At 43.0% G+C, this 24,406-nt stretch overlaps 1 non-coding gene across 1 annotated transcript; it reads left to right on the forward strand.

Annotated features, from left to right (window-relative positions):
- The first annotated feature begins 6,311 nt into the window (after positions 1-6,311).
- On the forward strand, positions 6,312-6,449 carry LOC114811916. The gene has a single exon (XR_003759611.1). It is a non-coding gene; the product is annotated as a small nucleolar RNA SNORA7 (small nucleolar RNA).
- The last annotated feature ends 17,957 nt before the right edge of the window (positions 6,450-24,406 follow it).

Genomic DNA, 24,406 nt, shown 5'->3' on the forward strand with positions numbered 1-24,406 from the left:
GATGGCTTAAGGCAGCATTCCCGGCCAACAAAGCTTCAGCATACGTAAGCTGGGAACTCCCAAGGTAGCCCTGAAGCCATTCATTTACTCAATCGTATTTACTGAGCACTTACTGTGTGCAGAGCAATGTACTAAGAGTGTGGGAGAGTACAATATAACAATAAACAGACACATTCTCTGCCCACAACAAGCTTACAGTCTAGAGGTCTGGGACCTGCTCTCCCTTCCTCTTAGAAGAGAAGCAGCATGGCCTAGTGGATAGAGCACCGGCCTGGGAGTCCTAAGGTCACGGATTCTAATCCTGGCCCCGCCACTTGTCTGCTATGTGAACTTGGGCAAATCACTTCACTTCTCTGTGCCTCAGTTACCTCATCTGCAAAATGGGGATTAAGACTGTCTTTGTGGGACAGAGGCTGTGTCCAACAATTACCTTGTACCTACCACAGTACTTAATATAATGCCTTGTACATAGTAAGCACTTAACAAATACCACGATTCTTCTTATTCATTCATTCAATCATATGTATTGAGCTCTTCCTGTGTGCAGAGCACTGTACTAAGCGCTTGGGAAGTATAATACAATAAAAAGTGACATTTCCTGCCCAAAACAAGCTTACAGTCTAGAGGGGAGGAGACATTCATTAATGCAAATAAATAAAATTACCAATATGTTCGTAAGTGCTTCTTACTGAGAGCCCCCATGGGGGACCAGGGCAGTTTCTGATTAAATCTTCCTGTATCTCCAGTGCTTGGGACACACTTTGGTACTTAGTATTCACTTAGTAAACTTTATCATTCTGATATCCTCTCTCCAAACCAATGTTCTCCTGGTATCCTTGCCCCGCCTCCTGTTTAGACTATGAGCCATGAGCCCCATGTGAGAGAGGGACTGTGTCTGACCAGATTATCTGGTATCTACCCCAGTGCTTAGTAGAGTGCTTGACACCTTGACTCCATTTATTGCCATTGTTCTTGTCCGCCTGTCTGCCCCGCTTAGCCTGTCAGCCCGTCAAAGGGCAGGGACTGTCTCTATCTGTTGCCGATTTGTCCATTCCAAGCGTTTAGTACAGTGCTCTGCACATAGTAAGCGCTCAATAAATACTATTGAATGAATGAATGAACCTAGCAATGACTTACTGGCCTGGGAGTCAGAGGATTGGGATCTAATCCCAGCTCTACCACTTACCTGCTGTGAGACCTTGGATGAGTCACTTCAGTTCTCTGTGCCTCAGTTCCCTCATCTGCATCATAGGCATTCAAAACCTGCTCTCCCTCCTCCTTAGACTGTGAGCCCCTTGAGGGATTTGATTATCTTGTACTTGCCCCAGTGCTTAGTACAGTCCTTGGCACATACTAAGTGCTTAACCAATACCACAGTTATTATTATTATTATTGTTAATGAATAATATGACAATGATAATAATTCCTTAGGGTGACCATCAGACAGTCCAGCTGACTTGGTACTTGTAACTTGAAAACATCTCATTCATGTCTTGAAAAATATTTTGGAGATTTTCCATGTGCATTTGTGTAGTTCTCGGAAGACTAAAACTTTACTGCCTTACTGGTGATTTCACAGAGTTAACAGTGAAGCAAGTACACCACAGTCTCTGAAGCAGCATGGCATAGTGGATAGAGCACAGGCCTGAGACCCCGAAAGACCTGGGTTCTAATTCTGATTGTGCCACTCGTCTACTGTGTGACCTTGCGGAGTCACCACTTCTCTAGGCCTCTGTTACCTCATCTGTAAAATGGAGATTGATACTGTGAGCCCCATGTGGGACAGGAACTGTGTCTACCCTATTTGCTTGTATCCACCCCAGCACTTAGCATAGTGCCTGGAATAAAGTAAGCATTTATTATTATTATTATTCGACCTCTCGGAACATTCCCACCTGAAAGCCGCTTCCTGTAACAAGTGCCCTAATTGAGGATGTCCTTCCTTGCTTTATGTGCTCCCCTCCTCTACCAACATCCCTTATATTTAACAACAGATCCCTGAACAAAATACTAAGGACATTTCTGTTCTTCTGCTACTGGATTTAGGGCTGCAGAAAAAATCAAAGAGAATTCTTTTCAAAACCATGAAGTAGCAAATTGATTTCAGTTCGGTTCAAAGAGAGAATTGATGATGAAAGCCTAGGGTTTTCTGCGAGAAGAAACCTAAATGCAGGCCAAAGAACATGAGACCAGGGGTAGTAATGCAGAGAGAAGCCTCTGGTCTCTAAAGAGGCCTCAGAAGGTGATGGGAAATCTCTTAGGGAAAAAAAGAGGGTGTCAGATCTGAAAAACTGAGAGGGCTGAGATGTATGTGGTTGGGAGGCTTCCCTGAGAATATTAATAAATGTCAGAGGCAAGTTGTAAGTGTATTGAACCAGGAGACAGGGTTCTTTTCTTTCTTTTCTCCTGTATCCCTGTCAATTTTTCCATTACTTTCATTCTCCCATTTGCCCCCCAAGGACATGAGGGCTGATTTTTTTGTAGGTTTCTAGTAGTAAGGTGATCTATATACATAAGGCTGTATAAGCAGCACTCAGCGTGGCGCAGTGGAAAGAGCACGGGCTTTGGAGTCGGGGCTCATGAGTTCGAATCCCAGCTCTGCCACTTGTCGGCTGTGTGACTGTGGGCAAGTCACTTAACTTCTCTGTGCCTCAGTTCCCTCATCTGTAAAATGGGGATTAAGACCGTGAGCCCCACGTGGGACAACCTGATTCCCCTGTGTTAACCCCAGCGCTTAGAACAGTGCTCTGCACATAGTAAGCGCTTAACAAATACCAACATTATTATTATTATAAGCAGCAAGGAGAATGATTTCACTCTTTTTGACATAGGAATCATGTTTGAGACGATTGGGGAGAGGTTACAACACGGGGTTGAAATGTGGTGTTATCAGAGGGAGGGGTGTTCAGGAGCATGCAATCAGTAAATGAAATTTATTGAGTGTGCACTCTGTGCCAAGCACTGTAATAAACGCTTGGAAAAGCACAATAAAACAGAGTTGGTAGACATCATCCCTGCTCACAAGGAGTTCACAGACAACAGGCTCCTTAAGGGTAGCTAGGAGGATGCAAGCTTCCGCATTAGACTGTAATGTAAGTCTCCTTGAGGGCAGATATTGGATCTATCAGCTCTGTGGTACTCTCCCAAGAACTTGGTACAGTTCTCGGGACACAGTAAGTGCTCAATAAATGCCACTGATTTTTGTTTTTTAAGTGGTATTTGTTAAGCCTTTACTATGTGCCGGGTCCCGTACTAACTACCAGGGTAGATACAAGCTAATTAGGTTGGACGCAGTCCATGTCCCACATGGGGCTCACAGTCTCAATCCTCATTTTACCCATGAGGTGACTGAGACACAGAGGAGTTAAGTGACTTGCCCAAGACCATACAGCAGACAAGTGGCGGAGCCGGGATTAGCACCCAGGTCCTTTTGACTTCCAGGTCCGTGCTCTGTCCACTAGGCCATGCCGCCGCTCACGCTGATATTCTATGGATCATTAAGGGTAAAGAGAAAGTTGAGATATCCAGAAAAAACAAATATGAAGGGTTTATTTGGGGGAAGGGGGGTGCAAGAGAAGGTAGAGAACCCCTAGAAACTGGTTCCAATAAAGTCTCAACGAGAAATTTTCTTTTCAGGACATTCATTGGGTTCTGAATATAGTGTCAAAACACTAAAATAGACCTGCAAGTGGGATTGCGATGCCACAGAAATAGCTTTAGATTAAGGTTTAGGAAAGAAAGATTCTGTTTTCATGCAAATTCTCTTATTGCTGAAAATAAAAAAGGGAAATTTAGAAAATGCACAGCCTCAAAGCAAAACAGTAGCTAACTGGAAAGCTTTTCAAAGTTGTCCACTCCCCATCAGCTGCTCTTTAAGCACACACTGTGCCCTATTTCAGTTCCAAAGAGTAAATGGGCTTTTATAATTACCACCGTTCTAACGGAACTGCAAAGAACAAGTAAATGACTTTTTTTTTTTTGCTTATGTGTGGCGAACGTTTAAGATCTGATTCTTCTGATTTCTCTTTGACAAGGGCTGCTCGCTTCCTCCTCCATCAAAGGTTCCTGTTACGATAGTGATCCCGGCAGACTCTGTTTATACCATTTCCAGGTAGAGAGGCTGGTGAAGGGGCTGAAGTTCAACTTTTGACCTTTTCCTCCCCCACCAAGCCCCGTGTCTTTTTCTACATGAAAGCAGTGGCGAGAACTGTTGTGCATCCAAGTGAATGTCACGCACCAGCTTAAGGTGGAAACTAGAGAGATTGTTCACATTTACCACTCTAAAAAAGCAATTTTGGTTGGTTGCACTTATCAGCTGAAGTTTGCCCTACGGCTCTAGTTAGAAACCTCTCCTAAACTTTTATCTGCCTGAGATAAAGTTTGATTTTCCCCAACCTGACTCCTGAAACCTAGTTTAGTATTCCTAGACAGTTCTTTCTGCCAGTTTTATATACTCGATGCCATCAATAAATCCCATCATCCATTCCACATCAAGGAGACACTCCAGACCTGTCTTTGAGCCAGTCAGTCTTCTCCTCCACACTTACCCTCCTCTCTCTCTCACTACACCTCAGCAGAGAAGTCAATGGAAAGAGGCTGGGCTTCAGAGTCAGAGGTCATGGGTTCGACTCCCTGCTCTGCCACTTGTCAGCTGTGTGACTGTGGGCAAGTCACTTTACTTCTCTGTGCCTCAGTTACCTCATCTGTAAAATGGGGATTAACTGTGAGCCTCACATGGGACAACCTGATTACCCTGTCTCTCCCCCAGCGCTTAGAACAGTGCTCTGCACATAGTAAGCACTTAACAAATACCAATATTATTATTATTATTACTTGAGCTCCGGCCCTGCAGCTCTTATGGACATATCCATAATTCATTTATTCATGTTAATGTCAAACTTCCCTGTCAGACCATAAGCTAATTACGGGCAGGGAACTGGTCAACCAACTCTGTTATATTGTACTCTCCCAAGCGCTTAATAATAATAACAATAATGTTGGTATTTGTTAAGTGCTTACTATGTGCAGGGCACTGTCCTAAGTGCTGGGGTAGATACAGGGTAATCAGGTTGTCCCAAGTGAGGCTCACAGTCTTAATCCCCATTTTACAGATGAGGTAACTGAGGCACCGAGAAGTGAAGTGACTTGCCCACAGTCACAAAACTGAGAAGTGAGAGAGGCAGCATTCAAACCCATGACCTCTGACTCCCAAACCCGGGCTCTTTCCACTGAGCCACGGTGCTTGCTCTGCACATAGAAAGTGCTCGATAAATACAATTAATTGATTGAATGATTGACTCATGGCTTCTGATAACCCAGGACTCCCAGCTTACCTCTGATAACGATAATGGTAACAATGATGGTATGTGTTAAGTGCTTACAATGTGCGAAGCACCGTTCTAAGCGCTGGGGGGAATACAAGGTGATCAGGTTGTCCCACATGGGGCTCACAGTCTTACTCTCTACTTTACAGATGAGGTAACTGAGGCACAGATAAGTTAACTGACGCCCAAAGTCACACAGCTGACAAACACCGGAGCCGGGATTAGAACCCGTGACTTCTGACTTCCAAGCCCGTGCTCTTTCCACTGAGCCATGCTACTTCTCTGAGGCATCCTCATCATTGTCTTCTCACTACTATTACTTTTCGCTGTACCTCTTATTTTTCTCTCTGCTAACCTCTTGCTGTCTTGCTCACACATTCTGTGTTTGGAACTCCCTCTCCCTCCACATCTGGTTGATCACCAGTCTTTCCGTCTTCCCAGTCCTCCGCTAGGTCTTCCCTGATTAATCTCTCAGGTTCCCCCCTTCTCCCCAACTCCCTCTTCTTGCCACTTCAGCACTTCCACATCCCTTAAGCCCCTGGATATACGCTCCCTCTCCATTCTCTCACACTGCACTCACAGGCATATCTTTACACTCTACTGCTTCCCAAAGTTTTCATCTGTTCCGTGATGTTTTGAATCTACTGGCAAGGTCTTCTCATGTCTTATTAAAGCCCTTTAGGAGAAAACAATATTGTATCTTACCTACTGGATGTTCGCCAGCTCCATTCCAGCAAAACCTCTTATTGTCAATCCCCATTATCTTAAAGGGACCGCTAGCTTAGGAGTAATATGAATGATGATAATAACGCTAATGGTGATATATGTTAAGCTCCTAGGTGTCAAGCGCTGTACTAAGCACTGGAATAGATGCATTATGACCAAATCGGTCTCCGTCTCACATGAGGCTCCCAGTCTAAAAGAGGTGAATTAGAGGCAAACTTACAACAATCAGTAGGCTTTTTACAGCTACCTAATATGTGGTAGCCCCTCTCAGGGTCGCACCTGGAGAGTTTCCATTACACTACCAGTCTCGACTACAGGAGGGAGAGTCAAGCAGAGGCCTACCCATTCCATTCCTAGATTGGGCAGTGGCTAGCGAGCGGAAGGCCATCTGCTGCAAATCAAAACTCCCCAGTGCTGGGCAGCAGCAGCACAGGAGAGAGTCGAGGGCAGAGACTCAAGTTGACTGCGCAGGAGGCGGCGATGATAAACCACTTCCGGATTTTTTCCCAGAAAACTCTTTGGATCCACTACCAGAACGATTGCAGATGGAGGTGGAACGTTCCGGGAGAGATGTGTTCATGGTGTCGCTATGGTTCGGAAACGACTTGACAGCATAAGACGAGAATCTGTGGAAATTGTGATGGACCCAAATCCCAAATTTTACCCGAGGAATGGAGTGAGGTGGGAATGAGGCGGGAGTGAGCCACCAGTCAGAATGCTGAGGGTTTTGGAAAACAGTGGGTTGGTACAGTTTCAGGACATCTTTGGGGTGGCCTAACCACTCTCTCATTCTGGGAAAATAATTCCCATTCAGATTTCTTGTCTCATTCCCATTCCTAATCCTTGTTTTTGTTTGCCAAAACAAAAACATGGAGCAGACGTCTGTGCTCAGAAATGGTGAGATGTTTTATCCACATATGCCAGCCAAATAATCAATTGTATTTATTGAGAAGTGATTGAGTGCAAAGTATTGTATCAAGGGTTTAGGAGAGGATATGGTCCCTGCCCTCAAGGAACTTACAGCTGGGCAAAAGAAATGACTCGTATTTTAAAGGTATTTGATAATAATAAAAATAATGGTATTTGTAAAGCACTTACTATGTGCCAAGCACTGTTCTACACATTGGGGTAGATAGAAGCTAATCAGGATGGACACAGTTCCCGTCCCACATTCATTCAACCACATTTATCGAGCGCTAACTGTGTGCAGAACACTGTACTAAGCGCTTGGAATATACAATTCAGCAGTAGACAGAGACAATCCTTGCCCAACAACGGGCTCACAGTCTAAAAGGGGGAGACAGACAGCAAAACAAAACAAAACATGAGACTCACAGTCTTAATCCCCACTTTACAGATGAAGGAACTGAGGCACAGAGAAGTGACTCGCCTAAGGTCACAGAGCAGACAAGCTGTGGAGCCGGGATTAGAATCCACGTCCTTCTGACTCTCAGGTCTGTGGTCTATCCACTAGGCCACACTGTTTGTTAAGCCCTTCCTCTGTGCCAGGCACTGTACTGAGCTCTGGGATAGATGAAATACAGTCTATTTCCTACTTGGCGCTCACAGACTTAATTGCTATTTTACAGATGAGGGAACTGAGACACAGAGAAGTGAAGTGACTTGGCCAGGGTCACACTGCAGATAAGTGGCGGAGCCAGGATTAGAAACCAGGTCCTTCTAACTCCCAGGCCACTAAGCCACACTGCTTCTCTTGTATGATATGGGAATGATAGGTGAAAAAATCAAATGCTTAAATAATAAAATAAGGTTAGTTCTTTGCTCTGTACACAGAGGAAATGCCAGTGATTGATGGAGAAGTACATAATATGCAGACTGTACATTTTCTGAATTTCTCTTTATTTCCAGTCACTCAGTTAATTTGTATAAATGCAGGATATTTCCTTTCTAAACCTCTCATCTCCAGTAATTTTTGTAGCATTGCAGCAATTCTTCTTGCAAGTTTAGTCCACTTTTTGGGACCCCATGATCAATTCTATCAGTTGAATAGTCCAAAAAGAAAAGTCCGAGTGAGATTCAAGCTACTGACAGTCATTAGGCAAAGCTAAAGACTGCATAGCTCACTGGGCGAACTATTACTCCTACATCAAAGATGCAGGGAAAATCTAGAGGAGGAGAAAGAGGAGGAGAGGGAGGAGAAGAAGAAAGAGGAAGAGGGGGAAGATGAGGATGCATAAAAGATAAACTGGGAGCCCTGGGTACACAGAAGCCATGAGATAATCAATCAAGCACTTAATTGTATTTATTGAGAGCTTATTATGGGCAGAGCACTGTATTAAGTGTTTAGGAGAGTACAATATAACAGAGTTGGTTGACAAGTTCCCCACCCAGAACTAGCTGGTCTGGAAGGGGACAATGACATTAGTATAACTTAATGAATTATGGATATGTACATAAGTACCGCAGGACTGAGAAACAGGTGAATAAAGTATGCAAATCCGAGAGCCGGGGTGACACAGAAGGGAGTGGGAGAAGAGGAAATGAGGGCTTAGTCGGGGTAGGCTTCTTGGAGAAGATGTGCTTTTAATAGCAGCGTGGCCTAATACATTCATTCAGTCATATTTATTGAGTGCTTATTGTGTGCAGAGCGCTGCACTAAGAGCTTGGAATGTACAATTTAATGGAAAGATCACGGGATTGGAAATCAGAAGGATCTGGATTCTAATCTCAGCTCCACCACTTGCTGCGGTGTGACTTCACTTCTTAGTGCTTCAGTTATCTCATCTGTAAAATGGGGATTAAGCCCATGAGCCCCATATGGGACACAGACTGTGTCCAACCTGATTAGCTGGTGTTTACTATTACCTGGGAAATAGTAAGCATTTCACAGACCCTATTAAGAAGCAAAGGTTTTGGATGTGGGAAGAGTGATTGTCTGTGGAAATTGAAGAGGAGAATCTAGGCCAGAGGCAAGATGTGGGTGAAGGGTCAGCAGCGAGATAGACAAGGCAGACAAGACAACTATATCCTACGGGAGGGCCTGAGAACTGTAAGGGTTTCAGCTGTTTCCAGGTTCAGAGCAGCTCAGAGAGATTTCTGGCATGGAATGGAGTCTGTTATGCTGAGGAAAGGCTGTTGGGAATGATCCGGAAGATTTAGCATTTTGTTTCTTCATTCAATTTGAATATAATTACATGGTCTGTCCTGGAATATACTGATTCCAAAAATTGAAATTAATGATACTAATCATAATAATAAACATGATGGTTATTACCATCATTATTAAGCACTTACTATGTTTCAAACACCGTCCTAAGCACTGGTTTGCTATATGGTAATCAGTTTGGACAGAGTCACTATCCCGCATTGGGCTCATGGTCTAAGTAGGAGGGGGAACAAGTACTGGATCCTCATTTAACTGCTGAGAAAACTGAGGCTGGGAGAAGTTAAGGGTCTCGCCCAAGGTCACACAGCAGGCAAACGGCAGAGGCAGGGTTAGAACCCAGTTCCTCTGACTCCCAGATCTGTGAACTTTCCATTAGGCCACACTGCTTCCTTATGACACATCTCGCTGTGTGGGAGACAGTGGAGGAGCCGGCAAAGGAGACTGAGAGAAGGAGAACCAGGAGAGGAGAATGACAGAGACAGTGAGGTAAGATAGTGTTTCCAGGAGAAGCGTATGGTCCATGCTGTGGATGAAAATTCTCCCAGAGTGGGTTTAATTAATCAGTAGCATTTATTTAGTACCTACTGCACATAGAACACTGTACTAAGTACTTGGGAAAGAAAAACAGAGGAGCATGGCGGTGACATGTCCTGAACGTTTCTGTGGAAAGCTGATCAACAGAGTAAAGTATGGACTGGAATGGGGAAAGGCAGGAAGATGGGAGGTCAACAAGGAGCTGATGCAGTAATCTAGGTGGGATAGGATGAGTGATGGTATTAACGTGTCTCGATCTCACCTGTCTTGCCGCCGACCCCCGGCCTACATCTTACCTCTGGCCTGGAACGCCCTCCCTCCTCAAATCTGACAGACAATTACTCTCCCTCCCTTCAAAGTCTTATTGAAGACACATCTCCTCCAAGAGGCCTTTCCAGACTAAGCCCCACTTTTCTTCATCTCCCACTCCATTCTGCCTCGCCCTAACTTGCTCCCTCTGCTCTCTCCCCACCCCCCAGCCCCACAGCACTTACATTTATAACTGTCAATTTATTTGTATTGATGTCTATTTGTATTGTTGTCTCCCTCCCTCCCTCTAGACTGCGAGCTCATTGGGGGGGCAGTGATTGACACTGTTCATTGTTCTAGTGTACTTTGCAAGCACTTAGTACAGTTCTCTGCACACAGTAAGTACTTAATAAATATGACTGAATGAATGAATGAATGAAAGAAGATACAATCTCGGGCCTCAAGGAGCCTACACTCCCACAGGGAAGACAGATGCAAAACAAACTCCAGAGAAGAGGAAGAAGACTCTGGAAGGAGGGAGTACATGGAAAAGCAAGTGATTTTTAATAATAATAATGATAATAATAATGATGGCATTTGTTAAGTGCTTAGTATGTGTGAAGCTCTGTTCTAAGCACTGAGCACTGTTCTAAGATTAAATATTTGAGAATGGATGTTAAGAAGTGCAGAAGTGTTACGGGTAGTTAGGGAAGTTGAGAGGATTCTAACAGCTGCCTTTATCTGGCCCCAAATAAAGGACTGATCCTTTAACCTGAAATAACCACTCAGGCTTGATATTCCTGTGGCCATGGAACAGTACCTGGGGGTGCAGGGTTTATCTGTTTCATTTCTGAATGCAAAAGTGGAACCAAGGAGAGTCATTCTTCACAGGTGATCTCTTTAGGGTCCCGGGACAAGGCGAAATGTCCGCTCCGCCTCTCTCCCCACCATCCATCAGCTATTTTCAAAACTTTTTGACTGGTCGGCACTTGCAAGACCTGATTAGATACTCTGGTAACTCAGATATACAGTCACAAAGATCGCTCCCTAGAAAGATCTCTGCAGGTCATGATAGACAATGGTGTTTACATGTGAGGCTCCCTCAAATTTCATTGCTAGATAGTGTGGGCGTCTTAAGGACATTATGTGGCAAGGGAATCGATCTCCTGATTATCATTCTTATCCTTTGATCCTATTATTCTGATTCAAAATGAGGTCCGCAGCGTAGCTTATTCTACTTTGGTCCAAAGGATGTGAATCTTCATTCATCTTCTTTAGAGCTAGTCAAGATATTTTATTGGCTCCGTAAATTCAAGTCAAGATTACCAAAGCTGAACAAAAAATTTAGAAAAATGAAATGAAGTTCATCAGTATAGTCAACTCTGTTATCTATGCCGAAGGAACCGAGATCCATTAATCAGTCAACCTATAGTACTTATTGAGCCCCTAATGGGTGCAGACCACTGTACTAAGTACTTAAGAGAGTAAACTAGAGGTAAAAGATACAATCCCTGCCCTCAAAAAATGTTCATTCTAACAAGAGAGAAAAATTTAAAAAAATTCCCTTCTGGTTCAAGAATAAGAGAATGGAACAATAGATAGGCAAACAAATAGCGCTTAAATTGTAGAGCATGCATTTTATATGTAAACTGATATATCCAAAACTGAACCTCTCATCTTCCTTTCCAAACTCTCTTCTTTCTCTAACTTTCCATCATTGTAGTCAAGCAACAGAAGCAATGTGGCATAATGGATAAAGCACAGGTCCTGGGTTCTAATCCTGACTCTGCCGCCTGTATGCTAGGTGACCTTGGCTAAAACACTTAACTTTTCTGGGCCTCAGTTATCTCATCTATAAAATAACAATAATAGTAATAATTGTGGCATTTGTTAAGCACTTACTGTGTGCCAGGCACTGTACTAAGCGCTGGGGTGGATAGAAGCAAATCGGGTTTGACCCAGTCCCTGTCCCACTGGGGCTCACAGCCTTAATCTCCATTTGAAAGATGAGGTAACTGAGACACAGAGAAGTAAAGTGACTTGCCCTAAGGTCACAGAGCAGACAAATGGCAGAGTTAGGATTAGAACCCATGATCTTCTGACTCCGAGGCCTCTGCTCTATCTATTACACCATGTCACTTCTCCCCTATGTGTGAGCCCTATGTGGGACAGGGATTGTGCCCAACTTGATTAGCTTGTAGCTACCCCAGCGCCTGGTACAGTGCCTAGCGCACAATAAACAATAAATATCGTAAAAACCCCTCTCCCCTGCCTCAGGAAGTTCATAATCTCGTCATTATCCTTGCCTCATCTCTTTCCTTTCACGCCGTATATTGTCAGCCACTAAATCTTGTTGAATCTATTTTCACAACCCTCCAGAATTTGCTCCTTCCTCTCCATCCAAACTCTCACCATACTGTTTCAAGCAGTTGCCATATCTTATTTCGACGACCGAATCAGCCTTCTTGTTAACATCTCTGCCTCCAGCCTTTCCCCTCTTCACTTTATATTTCACTTTGCTGTCTGCTCCCTGGATAATCTTTCTCAACTTTCTTCAAACATCCTCCCACTCCTCAAATGCCTCCGATGGTTGTCCGTGCTCCACATCAAACAGAAACTCTTCACCATCGGCTTTAAGGTGTTCTATTTGCTCTCACCATCCTTCCTAAACTTGCTCCTTTTCCAAAACAGTCCAGTTTACACACTTTGCTACTCTAATACTAACCCTATTTACTGTGACTCAATCTCAACTCACCCACCATCTGCATTTTATTCACACCTTCCTTCCTGCCTGGAACTCCCTCCCCCTGACCAAACTTTCATCCCCACCCTATTTTTCCCTCCCTCTGCTTTTCCCATGCATTTTAGTACATAATAATGATAATAATGATGGTATTTGTTAACTACTTATTATGTGGCAAGCACTGTTCTAAGCACTGGGGTAAAAAGTGCATCAGAACTATTTTTGTGTCCCACATGGGGCTCACAATCTTAATCCCCATTTTACAGATGAGGTAACTGAGGCACAGAGAAGTTAAGTGACTTGCCCAAAGTCACACAGCTGATAAGTGGCAGAGCTGGGATTAGGGCCCATGACCTCCGATTCCCAAGCCTGGGCTCTTGCCACTAAACCACGCTGCTTCTCCTCCCTGTCCCATAAGAGCCTAGGTACCTACCCATGCTTACTCCCACTGCACTTACATATTTATCCTTACATTCAGTTGCTTCCTCTAGTTGTGATTTATTTTAAAATAATTTTCTTCCCCGTTAGACAATAAATCCTTTGGGAGCAGAATCTGTGACTATCAACTGCATTTTTCCCTAGTGCTCAGTTCAGCATTCTGGGCAAAGTACTCAATAAACACCAACAACTATATCATACATAATACGATATTATGATACAAAATTATATAATATACAAAAATGCAGTAATAGACAAGATTTGAGGTGATAAGGTGATAATGACCTGGGAGGAAGAAGAAAGAAATAAGCATGAATAAAAGAAAAGCTAGATAATCCCCAAATCTACTCATTTGATTTTTTCCCCCTCACATAACTTTTGACAGCTATGGATAACAGTTGATTTGCACGATGTTTTCATAATCCAGTCGCAAATGATCATTAATGATAGAAAGCTGGAATTCACCTCGAAATGTTTAATGGCTGGAAAGTAGCACAGAAAAGAGGGAGGAAAAGCAAGGGCCAGAGTATTCAAGACACTCTGTGCAGCAGCGTGATTTAACGGAAAGAGAACAGGACTGAAAGTCAGTCAACTTATGTATGCATGTCTAATTTATTTATTGATTTCTATTAATGTCTTTCTCCCCCTCTAGACTGCCAGTTCGTTGTGGGCAGGGGATGTGTCCGTTTATTGTTCTACTGTAGTCTCCCAAGTACTTAGTACTGTGCTTTGAACACAGTAAGTGCTCAGAAAATATAAATGAATGAACGGAGACCTGGGTTCTAATCCCAGCTCCATCACTTGCCGGCCGTGTGGCCCTCGGCAACTCATTTAACTTCTCTGTGCCTGTTTCCTCATCTGTCACCCCCTTACCCTGAGAGGCCCATGTGGGACAGGCACTTTAATCTGATCTGATTGTATCATACCTACTCCAGCACTTGGTAAATAGTAAACAGATAAATATCACAAATATTATTGTCATATTAATGTTGGTATTTGTTAAGCGCTTACTATGTGCCGAGCACTGTTCTAAGCGCTGGGGTAGACACAAGGGAATCAGGTTGTCCCCCGTGGGGCTCACATTCTTCATCCCCATTTTACAGATGAGGTAACTGAGGCACCAAGAAGTTAAGTGCCTTGCCCAAAGTCACACAGCTGACAAATGGCCGAGCCAGGATTTGAACCCAAGACCTCTGACTCCAAAGCCCGTGCTCTTTCCACTGAGCCACGCTGCTTCTCATTAAAGCAGGTACTTCACAGTCAACCTACAAAAATAGTTCTGATGCACTTCTTTCTAACTAACCTTGATGGTTTCAAGGATCCCAATTGGACTAGTAATTTTAGTGGGAGAGTTCTGAAATTTTGAAAGCAGTAGACCCAGCCAGTATTGAGCGCTTACTATGTGCAGAGCACTGTAAGATCAAACTGGAGAAAGCACAGAAGAAAAATTGCAATACTTTTCACTTCAATACATTCCTCATATTATCTTCACACCGAAAAATTACTAAATGAAAAGTAAGGATTGTGTCGAGAGCAACCGATAAATTTCAACCTCATAATCGATAGAGAAGCAACGTGGACAGTGGAAAGAGCACAGGACTGCAAGTCAGGGGAAATGGCTTAAGAGCCCTTCTCTGTAACATCCCTGCTGTGTGACTTTGGGTCAGTTATGTGTCTTTTCTCTGCCTCAATTTCCTAACTAGAAAGTAGGGATTAAATATCCGTTCTCCCTCTCTCTTAGAAGGTAAGTCCATGGAGGATGGGGACTCTGTGTGACTTGATTGTCTAACATCTTACCCAGTGCCTAGCACATAATCATTCAATCAGTGGCATTTACTGAGCCCAGACTCTGCACAGAGAACTGTACTAAGCACTTTAGAGAGACGGGTAGAGGTGACAGCCACAAACGCCGACATCATAACAAATGCATAATCAGCCCCCAACCGAAAGAAAATATTAAAATAATCCGGAATTTCATCCTTTCAGCCTAGGGGAAAACATTCATAAATAGTATGTGTAATCTGATAAGGTATCCTGAGAATCGTCGTTTATCTTACACTTGTAGAATTTGAGGCTTCTTGAAACTATGAGCTTGAGAGCTAGCATATGCTTGTTAAATTGAGATTTAGCATCTGCTAAATTGCCCACTAATTACTTCCTTTTATAAGAGCATATTGTATAATGTACTACATAATGTGTGCGTACATTATCATCGTGTAGGATGATGATTAAAATTTAGCATTTCCGAGTGTCTGAGGTGAACAGAGTCCCTTTAAAGGATGTAAGGTATGCCTAGTCCCTTGTCTAAGATTGAAAGTCTATGCACAACAAGCTGAAATCAGGGGTTCGGTTTGGAAGCACAAAAATATACAAAGGGAAAATAGAAGACCCTTTGTAAAGATCTTCCAAATTTAGGGTATTTTATTAATCGCTATTTCCCCCTCCTACTGTGTCACTTAACGCTTGAGCCCCTACCCTCTAAGCACTTGGATTCTAACCCCTAAATCCCAGTATTTACACTCAGTTTCTTCCTCTAATTGCAATTTTAGTGTCTGTCTCCCCCACTGGTTTATAAGCTCCTTGAGAGCACGGATTGTGTCTAGTAAACCTAGTTTACTCTCAGAGGCTTAGTACAGGGCTCTGCACTTAAAAGATGCTTAATAAATATCGTTGTTGAGGATGATGATAAATTGACTTTCTTACTGCCATGTGCTTTGTTTTTCCTTTTTTTTTAGAAAATGGTATCTGTTAAGCGCTTACTATGTGCCAGACACTGTCCTAAGGGTTAGGGTAGATACAAGCTAATCAAGTTGGACTTAGTTCATGCTCTACTTGGGGCTTACAGTCTCAATCCCCATTTTACAGATGAAGAAACTGAGGCACAGAGAAGTGAAGTGACTTGTCCAAGGTCACGCGGCACACAAGCGGCACTGGAACCCAGGTCTTTCTGATTCCCAGACCAAACTCCATCCACTAGGATGCAGCAGTTTTTCCAAATGTTTCTTAGAAGAGATGAAATCTAGTAAAAGCAGTTAACCTTGAGGGTAGTGATTATATCTACAACTACCCTCTTCCCTCCTCCCCTCCCAATTTTTCCAGTTTGCCTCTCTCTTCTGCATCTTCTATTCATTTGGATCTGTGATCTTTGGGTATTCGCTATTCACCCCACCCTCAACCCCACATTTCTGTACATCTCTTCAAATTATGTACTATATACTTATCATATAGTAGAAATAACATTTTATTTATATGTCCATATCCACCTCTAGTCTGTAAACTCATTATGGACGGGGAATGTGTCTATTAATTCTGTTGTATTGTACTCTCCCGAGCACTTAGTATAGTGTTCTGCATATAGTAGATGCTTGATAAATACCATTGATTGATCGATATATTACATGGCACTCTCCAAGTGCTCAGTAAATACAATTATACAACATGATTTAATAAATAAGATATAATAAATATGATTATACAATATGATTGAATGAACGGACGAATGAATAGTATTAAGCACCCATTAAGCACTCAATAAATACCATTGATCGATTGATTGAGACCAGGATAAAGAGAGATCCAAAGTGAAGGAAATTAGGGACACTGTTCTTTGGCATATGCAAGTGCTCCACATTTATGATGAGGACGATAGGGGAGAGATGAAAGTGTCACATAGGGAATCAGGTAGATTGGAAACCCTTTGAGGGCAAAAACCAAGTCTTCTCCTCCCCCTGTATGCTTATAGTGCTTAGTACAGTGCTCTACCTAGAAGGTGAGGGTCTGCATAATGAATACTGATGCTGATTATATTTTTTAATCGATCAGTCATTTGTATTTATTGAGTGCTTACTGTGTGCAGAGCCCGGTACTAAGCACTTGGGAGAATACAATATAAAAATATAACAGACACATTCCCTGCCCACAGTGAGCTTATAGTCTAGAGCGGGAGATGGACATTACTATAAATAAATAAATTACAGATAATTTTAAAAATTATTTTGGTATTAAGTGCTTACAGCTTTCACCTGGGCTGAGCAGCAGCGGCACGGGAAAGAATCAAAGGCTGATGATCAAGTGATCAAAACGTTGATCAAAGACAACAGCAGAGACTCACGTTTTTACTGCACGGAAGAATAATAGTAATAATGATGGTGTTTGTTAAGCGCTTACTATGTGCAGAACACTGTTCTAAGGGCTGGGGTAGGTACAGGGTAATAATAATAATAATAATGATAATGTTGGTATTTGTTAAGCGCTGACTATGGGCCGAGCACTGTTCTAAGCACTGGGGGAGACATAGGGGAATCAGTTTGTCCCACGTGGGGCTCACAGTCTTCATCCCCATTTTACAGATGAGGGAACTGAGGCACAGAGAAGTTAAGTGACTTGCCCACAGTCACACAGCCGACAAGTGGCAGAGCTGGGATTCGAACTCATGAGCCCTGACTCCAAAGCCCGTGCTCTTTCCACTGAGCCACGCTGCTTCTCCTAATCAGGTTCTCCCACGTGAGGCTCACAGTTAATCCCCATTTTACAGATGAGGTAACTGAGGCACAGAGAAGTGAAGTGACTTGTCCACAGGCACACAGCTGACAAGTGGCAGAGCTGGGATTCAAACCCATAACCTCTGATTCCCAAGCCCGGGCTCGTGCCACGGAGCCACGCTGCTTCTAGAAGGCAATGGTAAACCACTTTCATATCTATATCAAGAAAACTCTACAGCTCCACATACCAGAATGTCTGTATGGCAGAAGATGGGATATTCTGAAGAGCGGTCCGCCCGTGGAGTCGCTAAGGATAAGAAATGACTCGACAGCATTTGAAGAAGAAATGAAGATGAACTAGCAAAGAAAATGAGGAGAAGCAAAATCAACACTAATCATGCACAGGATCAAACTGGAAGTGGGAGAAAGGGGAGAAAAAGGTTAGATGGGCAAAGATTTGAGACACCTGGAAGTCCTTAAAAGACTCAATCAATCAGTGGTATTTACTGAATGCATACTGTAAGCAGAGTGCTGTGCTAAGCACTCGGGAGAGCTAATTGAGAGCTTTAAAATCAATGGACAGGAGCTTTTTTTTGATGCTGAGGTGGACGGGCAACAACTCGAGGGTTTTGATGAGTGGAGAAATGTATCCTGAACTTTATTTAGAAAAATGATCCAGGCAGCAGAGTGAAATGAGGACAGGTGTGGGGTGTGGGGGAGAGACAGGAGGCAGGGAGATTAACGAGGAGGCTGATTCAGGAATCAAGGTTGGATTGTCTCTGTTGCCAAATTGCACATTCCAAAGTGCTCAGTACAGTGCTCTGCACATAGTAAGCGCTCAATAAATACGATTGAATGAATGAATAAATACTAAGAATAATTACAGTATTAAGTACTGTACTACGTACTAAGAATAATAAGTAATGAGAATGAATGAGTACTCAGGTCAGGGTAACAGCAGTTCGGATGGAGAGGAAAGGGTTGATTTTAGTGAAACGGTGAAGGCAGAAATGAAAGGATTTGGTGACATATTGACTATATGGGTTGAATGAGAGAGATGATCTACGGATGAATATGAAGTTACGTTGCCAAGAGCAAAATTGCATGTGGTAGAGACTCTTGATTCTTTAATCCGAAATTTAACTTTTTATTTATATTGTTTAATACTGAAGAAAAGCCTACATTATTAAAAACAATTTTTCAACTGTCAAAGGCAAATTTTAGAACAGACTATTACCCTGTCCTAGAGCGACAAATAGGGCAAACAATTAGTAAATTATGAACTAACTTCATATAAAAAGGCATTTTGCATAACCATCGTGGTATAGCTCCTCCACCAATACTCTGTCAGATGCAAATCATTATTAATCTCCTACTATTTAGACACCCAGATCCTTCAGACCCATCAGGATTTCGAAGGCCGAATCATCGCGAGTTAAGGCTCAATCCACATTAGCTTTTAACCCACAGAATATTCAAAGTGAGTGTCTTTCTAGTTATTAGTAAAATGCACAGGTCTTCTGGGATTTTAAAGAAGAATTTTATTGTTTAAGATTTTTAATACAGAGAAGGAATCTTGGATTGCTTCCCATCAAACCTGGATTGGAATGGAACCCAACTCCAATATTGAACACTTTCCATTACTTCGAGCGGTTAACCAATGACGACTGTGCTATTGGTTTAATCTGAGGAGAGACAGCCGCTGCCATTATAAAAGAAGAGTCTGAGACAGTGGAAGGTCAAACAGTTTAATTTGAAGGTTGAACTACTGGTTTGGATGTGATCAATGGGTCCCCTTCTATTCTACACCCACTCCCATGGAGAACTCATTCGCTCCCATGCTTTCCACTACCATTTCTATGCAGAGATTTCCAATTCTACATCTCCAGCCCTAATCTCTCTCATTTTCTGTAGTCTCACATTTCCTGCTGCCTTCAGGACATCTCTATTTTTATGTACCACCGACACCTCTAGTTTAACATGTCATCTTCCCACCCAAACCCCGTCCTCCCGTTGACTTTCCCATCACTGTAGACAGCTCAATTAATAGGATTGATTTGTTGACCTATATTAATACCACAAACAAACAGAAGATTAGGACGATGCACAATGGATTTCCGGTTCTGATCTTAGTTACCCAACTCCTTGTCAACAATCCTCCCGTAATTCCTCTCCATTGTCCATATAAACCCAAAACTCCGGACAATCAATCAGTGATATTTACCGAGTGCTTACTGTGAGCAGAACACTGCAAGATAGATGTTTTCCATCAGCTACTCTCCTGATGTATTACAATTATCTTCTCCCACTGCACCCCAGCTCCAACTCAGTGCTTCTGTCAAGTAATTCTCCTGATCATCTCTCTCAAATCTCCAACATCTGACTCAGGGCATCCACACCTGAGACTTTCTCCACTTCTGTAAGCTCACTGTGGACAGGGAATGTGTCCGTTTATTGTTACACTGTACTCTCCCAAGCACTTACTACAGTTCTCTGCACCCAGTAAGAACTCAATAAATACGACTGACTACCTGACATCAGCTTTGGCCATCCCTGTCCCTCCTCTCCTTTAAAGCTTTCCTGAATGCCACCTCCTCAATTATATCCTCTGTCAATCAACCAGTTGAAACAATCCACGTAGTTACTGATTGCTAAGTTTGCAGAGCCCCGCTCTGAGCATGTGGAGGAGGCAATTCACAAAATATGTGTCAATAGCTTTTGCCTCATGGTTTTCCGCATTAAACTGTAAGATCCCTGAGATCAGGGAATACGTATCTTGTTTTCGTTGGTCTGTCCCAAGTTTTTTTAGTTAATAATGATAATAATGATGGTATTTAAGTTCTTACTGTGTTCAGGCACTATACTAAGAGCTGGGGTAGATGAAAGCAAATCGGATTGGATAGTGTCCCTGTCCCACGTGGGGCTCGTAGTCTCGATCCCCCCTTTTACAGATGAGGGAAATGAGGCCCAGAGAAGTGAAGTGACTTGCCCAAGGTCACACAGCAGACAAGTGATGGAGGTAGGAATGGAACCCATAATCTTCCGACTTCCAGCCCCGTGCCCTATCCACTACATCAACCTGCTTCCCCTACACCGCATGTTTTGCATTTCGTAGGCACTCAGTACCACAGATTGGTCAACTGATTGAGCTGTATCCATATACTGATTCCACAACACAGAAATTTCAGTTCAATATGAATGCTCTTCTGCCCTTCTTGGCTCATCACACACATCACACACTCATTTATCTACATTCTTGACAGTCAACGTTCATTCACTAAGTCACTTGTATTTTTTGAGCATTACTGTTTGCTAAATGTCTGCATTTAGCATTGCTAAAGTTCAGTGGTCTGCATGCAGTAAGTGCTCAATAAATACCATTGATGACAATGATTGTCAAAGGGCAGGGACTGTCTCTGTTGCCGATCTGTCCAATCCAAGCGCTTAGTACAGTGCTCTGCACATAGTAAGCATTCAATAAATACTATTGAATGAATGAATGAATTGATGAGGATGAAATGTATTTAGTGTATTCTCCACTGAAATAGGCTCTGCAATATTTAAGTGCTTGGGAAAGTACAGTACCAGTAACTACTGTTACTTTCGATGTACGACAATGGTTTGTTTCCTCTGTTTAGGCTGTGTGCTCTTCAAGGTCAGGACCATACTATATACATGTTTTGCATGTCCTCTGAATGTAATAATAGCAATAAGAATATTATTGCATTCAAAGAACATGCAAAACAAGTATATAGTACGGCTCTTACTATGTGCCAAGCAATATACTAAGAGTTCAGGTAGATCCAATGTAATCAAATTAATCAGTCCTATTTATTGAGAACTTACTGTATGGGGAACACGGAACTGAACCCCCGGGAGAGTAGAACACGGCAATATAACAGATGTATTCCCTACCCTCTACAAGATTACAGTCTAGAAGAGCTTACAGTCTAGACAGCCAGTCTATACCACACACGCAAGGGGCTCACACTCTATGGGAAAGAATATGGTAATTTATCCCCATTTTACAGGAGAGGAAATGGAAGCACAGAAAAGTGAAGTGATTTGACCATGGTCACTCAGTAGGAAGTGGCAGAGCTGGGATTAGAATCCAGGTGTCCTGATTCCCAGGTCTGGGGTCTATCCACTAGTTCATAATCATACCAATATTACTACTACTACTAATAATAATGATAACAATAATGGCATTTGTTAGGCACTTGCTATGTGTCAAGTACTGTTCTAAGTACTGTAATAGATACCGGCTAATTAGGTTGGACTCAATCCCTGTCCTATTCGGGCCTCATGGTCTTAAATCCCAATTTCACAGATGAGGTAACTAAGGTACAGAGAAGTGAAGTGACTTGCCCAAGATCATACAGCAGACATCTGGCAGAGCTACAATTAGAAGCTATTTTTCAAAAAATTTAGCTGGTAAATAGTCTCTAAATATAAGTGTCCAGTGCAGTTTATAATGAGGATAATAACCCCATGAGAAAATACATTGGTTTGGGAAACTTCTCAGAAGTGATTAGGAATCAGTAAATGAGACTGCATTTGCTCTGGACTGTAAACTTATTGTGGGCAGGGAACCTGTCCACCAACCCTGTAGTACTGTTCTCTACCTATTGCTTAGTTCAGTGGTCTGCATGCAGTAAGTGCTCAATAAATCCCATTGATGACAATGATTGTCAAAGGGCAGGGACCGTCTCTGTTGCCGATCTGTCCAATCCAAGCGCTTAGTACAGTGCTCTGCACATAGTAAGCATTCAATAAATACTATTGAATGAATGAATGAATTGATGAGGATGAAATGTATTTAGTGTATTCTCCACTGAAATAGGCTCTGCAATATTTAAGAAGTCGCATAGCGGCTGCAGGATCCTTTAGGGAATAGAGGGGAGTGAGGCCTCGCAGCAATCAGTTAGAAGGAGCCCATGCAGAGTGAGGTGCCACGGACTATACTTAGTCTACAAAAGCTCCTTTGAAGACAAAAATCCTTTGAAAAACTAGCACGCTTGTCCTTCTCCCCAAACTCTAGCCAGCAAGGCTAGACTATGAGCTACCGTGACCGAGCAGCCAGATGGAACCACAGCTTGGGGGAGTGTCAGGAGGCCTTGTGTCCATCCAAGATGGTTTGCGATCTCTTGCGGTTGAAGGGGGAATATTGCTAACCCTAACCTTCTCACTGTACTTCAATCTCATCCATCTCGCCGCCGACTTCTCGCCCACATCCTGCCTCTGTCCTGGAACGCCCTCCCTCTTCACAGCCGACAGACAATGACTCTCCCCGCCTTCAAAGCCTTATTGAAGATTTATCTCCTTCGAGAGGCCTTCCATGACTAAAACCTCTTCTCCTCTTCACCCACTCTCTTCTGTGTCTCCCTGACTTGATCCCTTTATTCTTCCTCCCTCCCAGCTCTATAGCATTTATGCACACATTCATTCATTCGGTTGTATTTATTGAGCACTTACTGTGTGCAAAGCACTGTACTTAAAGCTTGGAAAGCACAATTCACCAATAAAGAGAGACTGTACCTGCCCACACCGGGCTTACGGTCTAGAAGGGGGGGGTCTGTAATGTATTTATTTATATTAATGTCTGCCTCCCCCTCTAGATCGTATGCTTATTGTGGGCAGGGAATGCATCTGTTTATTTTCATATTGTACTCTCCCCAGAGTTTAGTACAGTGCTCTGCATACAATAAGCTGTCAATACGATTGACTGTCTAACAATAATGATAATAATTGTAGTATTTGTTAAGCGCTTATTATGTTTCAAGCACTATTTTAAGTACTGGGAAGATACGGGTCGATAGGTTGGACAGAGTCCGAGGCTCACACAGGGCTCATTATCTAAGTAGGAGGGAGAACAGATCATTGAATCCCCATTTTACAGAGGAGTCAACTGAGGCACTGAGAAGTCGAGTGACTTGTCCAACGTCACACAGCAAGCATGTGTTGGAGCCAGGATTAGAACTCAAGTCCTTTGACTCCCAGGCCTGTGTTCTTTCCATTATATCATGCTGCTCCTCTACCAGTAATTGCTCTCCTCTATTTCTGCTCCATGTCCTGACCTCATATTTCCTTTTATATCACATTTAAGCATTTAAGATAGGGGAGAAAAACTCATCTGAAGGCAGGAGTCAATGGGAAGCAGCATGGCCTAGTGGATAGAGCAGGGGTCTGGAAGTCAGAAGGACCTGGGTTTGTGCATTATTCACATTATTCTGTATTATTCTCTGCCACTCGTCTGCTCCGTGACCTTGGGCGAGTCACTTCACTTCTCCGGGCTTCAGTGACCGCATCTGTAAAATGGGGATAAACACCGTGAGGCCCATGTGGGACAGGGGCTGTGACCGACCCGATTTGCTTGTATCCAACCCAGTGTTTAGCACCGGCACATAGTAAGCACTTAACAAATGAATTCACAATTAACTCCGCAGTCACTACCATGATGGAGAGAAAAATCACCCCACTTCAGGAAATCAAAACAGCTACAGAAGTTGCATTCGGGCCCAATGAGGAATCTTGGTATTAGAGGGAGAAAAGAGAGAGAGATGAAAACAAAGATTTATGCATCAAGAGCTCCTGCTAAAGAACAGCCTTTTAAAACCTAGTTTGGATCTCTCATCTGTCAAGCTCATTAGCTCCAGGCGAAGACACAGCAGTGAAAGCTACAACAGCAAATGTGAGTCGGCCAAGAAGGCTGATGAAAAGACATGACAAAAGCGACTGGTGAAACAGGTCGATTCATTAGACATCTGGAGGGCCCCGTCCTGGA

Source organism: Ornithorhynchus anatinus, chromosome 4, assembly GCF_004115215.2.
Source record: "Ornithorhynchus anatinus isolate Pmale09 chromosome 4, mOrnAna1.pri.v4, whole genome shotgun sequence".
NCBI lineage: Eukaryota > Metazoa > Chordata > Mammalia > Monotremata > Ornithorhynchidae > Ornithorhynchus > Ornithorhynchus anatinus.